Source organism: Meriones unguiculatus, chromosome 12 (genome assembly GCF_030254825.1).
Source record: "Meriones unguiculatus strain TT.TT164.6M chromosome 12, Bangor_MerUng_6.1, whole genome shotgun sequence".
NCBI classification, from domain to species: domain Eukaryota; kingdom Metazoa; phylum Chordata; class Mammalia; order Rodentia; family Muridae; genus Meriones; species Meriones unguiculatus.
Window position 1 is genome coordinate 73,373,631 of NC_083360.1, and position 8,125 is coordinate 73,381,755.

The 8,125-nt window shown below is 43.2% G+C and overlaps 1 long non-coding RNA gene across 1 annotated transcript; it reads right to left on the bottom strand.

Moving 5' to 3' along the window:
- Positions 1-1,986: 1,986 nt before the first annotated feature.
- On the bottom strand, positions 1,987-7,054 carry LOC132646751 (uncharacterized). The gene is made up of 4 exons (XR_009584998.1): positions 6,976-7,054; positions 5,558-5,703; positions 2,800-2,953; positions 1,987-2,591 (listed from the first exon to the last, which is right to left on the bottom strand). It is a non-coding gene; the product is annotated as an uncharacterized LOC132646751 (long non-coding RNA).
- Between the last annotated feature and the right edge of the window lie 1,071 nt (positions 7,055-8,125).

An 8,125-nucleotide genomic window follows, 5' to 3' on the forward strand; every position in this document is an offset into this window, starting at 1 on the left:
TGGATGAGGAAGCTATAAAGTAAGATAATTGGTTAGTCTTAGGTGCTCAAGCTTGGCCAGTCCTGCCAAGTGTGGATGCAGCTGCAATTTAAGGTGGGGGTGGTTAGCTCATCCTTGAAGATTAGGGGCTATAGACTTTTGGCTGGAGGTCAAAAGCTACTCAGAAGAAGTCTAGGTTTGTTGCTAAGAAACGCTATCTCAAGGACAAGGGTCTGGTCCTCCTTTTGCTGAGTGAAGGTCATTGCTTGCTTGCCCTTTTTTTATATCTGTCCTCACAGATAGGGTCACATTCCTTTACTCTCTGGAAAGGTACTAAGAGGCTTTAGCTTAACCTGGACCTAAAACTCAAAACTATAGGCTTTAGAAGACATATAGGTTACAAAGTTAGCCTAACCCTTTCAGTAACTGAAAGTGAAAAAATTATAATTGTGTTTTGTGTCTTTCATTCCAGCTTTCTAGTTACATCTTTATTCTGCTTGCTAACAGGGCCAGGCCAAGGTTGGACACTTTGATAGTTGGTCAGGCACCGAAGTTAGTTTAAGAAGCCCTGCTGTATGCTCAAGCTTACCTCCCTGAAGCCTGAGGGGAGGGGGTCAGGCTCCCAGACGAAGCAGACATGAAGAGAACCTGAACCCTCTCCAGCAATAACGGCACCGTAACAGTCAAGAGCCCTGCCTGAAGCAAGGAGACACAATTCCAGGCAGGACTTGAAGTCAGCTTCACCAACTAAGAAACCCAATGCAAGTTTGCCTTTATTCTGCAGTGATTGCAACAAGGTTTCTGCAACAAACAAACAAACAAAAAAAGCAAAGATAAAGAAGTAGGGATGCCACCTTGTGGTGAAATCACCCAGCATTGGGTCCAGCTCTACCTTAATCCACTGCGCCCCTTGAAAGCAAACCTAACACCCCTTGGAAGTTGTGGGGGTTTAAAAAAAATCAAACACTCCTTTTTTCAAACATAGGTCACAAAAATAAGAAGAAAAAAAAAAGCCTCATGCCTGCACCATTTTCCCTCCCCACAGAGCCCTGTTAGGGGGTTGGGCTTTAAGACTCCTATATAATCACAGGGTATGAAGAGTTCACCTGCTCCTGGCTGGAGGGAACCCTTTGCAGAGCTGAGCCCTTTTGTCCCCTTCTAAGCTGGCTGTTTTTCTCCCTCGTCCCTCACCTGTCACAGAAAGCGGGTGCGGCAAGAAGAAGCCCGGGGCCAGCCCAGGATTTTGTTTCATCTTGTGCAACAAATGGATGGTTTGTGCAGAGGGCTTTTAAGGCAAGTGCTGCCACAAACAGGACTGTTTTTGAGAAAATTATGGTTGGGAGGAATTTTGGAAGTCATCTGTCACTTGTTTGGGAGAAGCAAGCACTACACAAAGCAGCTGCACATAAGAATGGCAGTTAATCTCGCATCGTTTCTAGCTGTTCCTGAAGACTGAATTCAGTATGTAACTATTCATATCCAGAAATGTGCCCTAACAGTCACCATTTGTTTCAACCTCTGCTCCCCATGTGCCGCAGAAAAGAAAGAAAATCACATAAGGATAGATACCTCGCCAGCTTTGAATGATAAATGCACTTGTTTTTTTCTTGGATTTCTAGTATTCGTAAATATTATCTACACTATCCGTGACTGCACTGTAACTCTTCCCATGACTGAAATAAAATACAGAGGCCAAGGCAACTCACACCCCAAGGATACAGTCCAGTATGGGAGGGAAGGCAGGGCAGCAGGAGCTCATGGGAGCAGGTCACATTGCGGCCGCAGACAGGAAGTAGAGAGAAATGAAGGCTTATGCTCAACTAGCTGGCTTTCCGTTTAGTCCAGGACCTCAGCCCATGGACTAGTCCTGACCACCTCTGGGCTGGACCATTTCATCTCTATTAAATTAACCTAAATAGAGAATCCTCCTGGGTGTGGCCAAAGATTGTCTCTTTGGAGACTAAATCAGTCAATAGGACAATATGAATTGCCACAGTAACATCCCTTTTTACCTGTGGCTTTATTTTGAAGACATACACACAGTAACGACAATCAGCAGCGGGACTCCCATCTGCCACCTTGAACTAAAAATAGCATTGCGTGTTTACCCAAGAAGTCTCGGCAGAATTTCTCCGCTTGGCTCCGTTTGTGTTACTTGTCAGAGTGCTGCACCAGAGAAGCTCGTCCAGCAGAAGCAGAGAATCTAGGAGTAGGAGCTCAAGATGGGAGTCTCCCCTCCCCTCCCAACAGAAACCGGGCGCACTGTGCCGTGTGCTTGGACTTTCAGATAAAAGAAGCACCTGGCGCCACTGTGTCCATTCTACAACCCTACTCCGGTAACCCACAGCCTGGTCTAGGTTTTGACCCCCGTGTCCACGCAAGGTAGTTCCGGGACTCTCGGTGATCCATTGATTCCCCACCTAAACACCAGCGTGGTGAACGTGAAGACCCCATCCGGACTTCGCGCATCTTGAAGCAAAAGCAGGAACTGAGTCAGACAAAGCATCAGCCCTGGTGCCTCGCGGAACTGGCGGCACAGGTGTGACGCAGAGGAAACCAGACAGTCCAACCTGCTCATCAGCCTCTGCTCTGTGCTCCAACCTCAGCAGTGACTGAAAGAAGAGGGAAATTTTATGAAGAAAAAGTCAGCAGTGATAAACAAGACGCCAAAAGAAATTCAGTGTTTAGGATCTAGACATATATCTGCTCATACTTGTCTAAGAAATTTTAAGCATGTAATTTAGACTTTTTCAGGAAAAAAAAAGAAAGAAAAGAGAAAAGAAAACAAAAGAAAAGGAAAATGGTCACAGTGGTACACACCTTTAATCCCAGCACGCAGGAGGCAGAAGCAGGTGAGGGATCTTCTTGAGTTTGAAGCCAGTTTGATCTACATAGTGATTTCCAGGACAGCCAGGGCTGTATAGTAAGACCTTGTCTCAAAGAGGGGAGAGGAAGAGAGAGGAGAGAGATGGAGCTAGAGATGGAGATGAGGGAAAGAGAGCGAGAAAGAAAGATAATTATTTTTTTTTATCAGAGAGCAAAATTCTGTTTTAGGATGCCAACAACAAATTTTCTGTTTCTACTGACCTGTTGTAAATAAGGCCCAACTCTTAGTGCCCAGAAGGGGTGAGAGCCCCACAGTCTAAAGGAGGGGTTCAGCCATTGGGACCAAGTGTCCCCTAAGGCTTTTATGAAATCCAGAGACAGACCCACCACTCTGCCTTGCATGACAAGAGGGCTGACCAGAAAAAAAAAAAGCTAACCGGCTGGGCAAATGGGCTTGTAGCAGGAGGTAACTGACTTTCTCCCCAAAGCCACAGAGTAAAGCATCCAGAAATGTTGCCAAAGATAGCCCCACCCACCCTCATTCTCTGTCCCCCAAAGGGTCTAGAGAGTATTTTCATAGGTGCTGGATAAAGGGTACCCTTTATCAGGTCCCCTTGGATCTTCCCTGGCTTGCTCAGGGCTCTACATATGCCCAGCCATTACATAAAGAATTGCCACTAAATCCAAAATGCTTTGTTTCCTACAATAGTAAGTAGGCAGGTTATGAGTGGAATAATAATTCACTATAAGACACCTATAGACAACCTTGAATAGCAATTTCTAAAAATATATATATATATATATGAAGAGGCACCAATGAATACAGCCCAGATGAACACAGGACACCCTCCAGAAAGATTTTCCAGAAACAGCAGACACTAGGTAAAAATGATAGTTCATTCCTTTAGTAATTTGTGGGGGGTTTTTGTTACAGATCCTCTCCTTACTTTTGAGAAACTTGTCATCGCTACCTAGATCTATTCTAGATACTGCTTATCTATTCCAGAATAGATAAGCTAGTCTAGATATAGCTTCCAAAATGCTAGAAATATCAAATAAACACTTCAACCCCTTAATGACGAGCATGATGTAGAGGGCAGCAGCATCAAGTTGAGCTCTGTAGAGCTCTCCGGCTCAGGGTTCTCAGAGACCTGGACCCTCCACACACAGAGATACAGTCATAGATTTCTTTTTTAAAAAGAGGCTCACACTTCTCATACTTTCTCTTTGTCCTGAGCAGGAATGCCAAGAGATCTTTCAGTAAAGGAAACTCTTATCACTGAAGAACTGAATTATCATTTGGATGAAATCCAACTGCTCAAACAAAAGCATGTTTTTTTTTTGGTCTGACTATTCATAACCAAACTAGTAAAACCACACATTAGAAATGTTTTCGTTTCAACTTTTTGAAACACAGGAAACCTTGCTGTATCTGTATTAACTAGTATGTTGTCTAATAACAAAAGAGGAATGCTTGTTCCTTCAACATAAAAGAAATGAACAGATCTGGACCATTGAGATGGCTCAGCAGGTGAAGTGTCTACTGCCAAGCCTAAGTGACCTGAGTTTGAACCTCAGAAGTCATGGGGAAGGAAAGAACTGACTTGCACATTCTGTCTTCTGACTTTCACATGAGAGACCGCACATACACACAAGAGAAATAAATCAACAAAAAGGTAAAAAGAAATGAACAGATTGGAAGCCAAAAGAACCGCCAGTTGTCATTACCTACCCTTCTCCCCAAACAGCCAGCAGATTGCACCCCACTAGACACAGCCTAAAGGTCCTAAGAACTCCTCCCCATCACACATACAGTGAAATCCAAACTCCTCCTTAGGACCTACAAGGCCTTATCTGGATTTACTTTCAGAGCACTAACCAAAAACTTTGTCTGTTTGTTTAACACTATTCCACTAGGCTGAATTTTCAGTAGCCTGAAAAAAAAATGTCCAGAACATAGGAAAGAATAGAGAAATCTGAAAGGAAGGAGAAAGAGATGGAGGTTACCTTCTTCCCCGAGACAAACTATTTTCTCTCTCATTTGGAAACTGCCTGTCTAACCTGTCATGCTTATTTTTTCTCATGCTACTTTCTGGACCAAAATATAAGACAAATATTACCATATAATTATTTGTTGGATAGATGTGGGTGAATGGGTGGTTAGCTGAATGGAGGATGGATGGTTAAATGGATGGAGGGCTGGTTGGTTTGCTTGCTTGCTTCCTTCCTTGCATGCTTGTTTGCTTTTCTTATCTGTAATGGCTCAGAACTCTTACATATAGTTCAGTTATTTTCTTGGGTAAATAAGCACTCAGAAACTACTATATTTTTTATTTCATCTTTCAAATATTTATGCTCTCATTTATTAACTAAAGCACACAGGTTTCAAGTGAGCATTGCCTTGGCTGGAAGGCTCTTACGAATGTCAAGACTTGGAAGAACATAGAAAGTCATTGTCACGGTGTCCTTCCTTACAAGTCTATGACACATTGACCATGCATCAAATAAGCTTTCCAATTTTATCTTCAAATCAGCAATATACCACTTCTTCAAGGTATCCGGTCATTGTCCTTGACAGCTGCAACAAATGGTCGTTATTGTAACCCCCCTTTTCCTGTCAGCTATGATACCGTCCTCTCCCCATAATAACCAGCTTCTAATCCTCCTGCACAGCCCCTGTGCTCTGGCCCTTTCCTCGTCTCTACCATTATTTTTCTTCATGGGTACATCATAACTACCAAGTATTCATCACCTTTCAGAGGTTCCAGCCCATTCAGGAGTTGCACCAGCAGCACAGCAAGTGATCAGACTCCACGGCCGGACTCCATCTGTCAAAACTCTATCGTCCTGTACCATCTCTGTTCAGTGATTTGTAGTCATTGTGGTTTCCTAGAAAAACTACCCGTGTAGAACATTTGAAGGTGAGAATAACAAAGATAAGTAGTTGCAAATTTGGTCCTGAAGTCTAATCAAGAACAGTTTAAAAAAAAAAAAAAAAGCCTGACAGAAAACACATCACTTGCCCAGTGACTTTCTAAAAAGAGACGATTCAAGGCTGACATAATTCATACAAAAGATAATGACTCAGAATCATAGTCTACTGAAACCACATCTTCCAGAACATCCTAACTATCTCCTGTTATGTACACACACACCACCATCACCACCACCTCATCACACACCACACACATCCACATTACATACACACTGCACACACCACACACACACACACGCACACACACACACACACTCACACACACTCACACACACACACACAGCCTTGTTTGATGTCTAGCCCTTTCAGCTTTTAACATAATATCTCACCCATCATAATAATGACCAGCATTTAACATCTACCAGACCCTGTGCTGAGCATCTTGCGGAAAGTGTTGGACTAAACCCTTCCAATCACATTAATAAAAGTATTATCCTCACTTCACACATAACAAAGCTCTCCTATAAAGCCAGCATCTGTAAAGTATTGTTTATCTGGATACTGTGAGAGAGAGACAGAGAGCGAGAGCGAGAGCGAGAGCGAGAGAGAGAGAGAGAGCTTGGGCATGGTCTCATTGCAGAGCCTGGTTGTCATATAATTCACTGTGGGACCACGCTGGCCTTGAAGTCAGAAATCGCCCTGCTTCTCTATGCTGAGAGTAAAGGTGTAAGCCAACATGCCTGTCTAACCAGTGTCTATAAATAAGCTATTTGTCTCCACATTTTTCAAATGAAAAAACCAAGGACCAAAAAAGTCGAACAATCAAGGTTACCCATCTGGTAAGTGTGGCAGAATGGATTCAAAGTCAGGACTCTTGTTCTATAATCCATCTTTTTCAAGCTGCCTGCTTCACGGAAGCCACATTTGGTCTTTAAAATAAAGTAAAATAAATAAAGCCATACAATCTAAATGCCAGAAGCGCATTTTAAAAGAGAAGCAGCAAATGTATCCAATGAATGTAATTAGTAACTATAACTGAGTGAAATGAAGCTTCAGCAAGGCAACTGATTTAGACAGATGATAGATGGATAGATAGATACATCCATATGTAGACAGGTAGGTAGGTAGGTAGATAGATAGATAGATAGATAGATAGATAGATAGATAGATAGACGGATGGATAGATAGATGAATGGACAGATGGATAGATGTGTATGTAGGTAGGTCATACATACATACTGCTCTGGTCCTAGAATGATCAGCATTCCACAGCTATGCTGAAAGCTAAGTTTCTGCATCAAATATATGCGGTTGCTAGACTGCTAAGAGTAAATGTGCAGTGTCCTACCGTGGTGTATTAGAAAGGGCCTATTTAAGTGCACACACCCATGAAGACTAGCCAAAACTAACACACATACAAGATCCTGGGGTGATTTCCAAGACCGCCCCCTCTCACAGAACGCCTCCCTCCTCTGTAGAGTGTTCCAAGTGTTCCAAGTGCGGAACAGCACAGAGAGAACTGGTCAAAAAGAAAGGGCTTAAAGCAAAAAAAGGAATGTCGGCTAATCTGTTATGCCAGCTCATCTCATCTTCTCCATAGCCCTGTGAAAATAGCATTGACAGCCACCAGTTTACACGTGAGCATGCCCATGGCTAAGCAGCAACTAGGAGAGCGTAATTTGCATGAACAATAACCAGGAGAGCATAGTTTGCTCCCAAGTCTGTTGCACCATCTCAGAGGTGAGGGAAGAAGACACGTGTGTGGTCCCCGCTCTGCCTGTACTAGTGATGTGACCGGCATGAGGCGACTCACAGAGCATCTCTTGATCCCAAGTCATCACCTGGTTAAAAGGATTCACTGGTTGGTGGGAGAGCAAGAGTGAAATAATGACTGGGAAATCCCTTTACAAAAGGACAGGGTATTTCATAAATTCTACCCTCGTTACGTCTGATTCAGCTTTCACAGCTTAGTTCAGAGCCATTTTCTCTGGGAAGCTTGTCCTAACCTCCCTGTTGAGATCAGTCCCTGGAGAATGGCTGCTCCTTTATGTCCCTTATGAGGGCTGTGGTTTTACACTGAGGGGCTTGCAGAACAGCCTTCTGCCTCCTCTGGCTGCAGCTCCACATGGGCAGGCACTCTCCCGACTTTGCTCAGCATTATGGTAATTCCAGGGCTAGGCACTACACCCATGCCTCACAGCAAACATCTGTGGAATAAATGCATCTATATATTAGTATTGATATCAAGTTACATACTTCGCGATTATAAGGTATGATCATAATTTATAATAATAAAATATTAACACCCTTCCTATTACCCTAAAAGTCATCTAGATCTTAAAAGGAAAAGGAAAAACGTGTCTTGTGTGAAAACGACTGTCACAA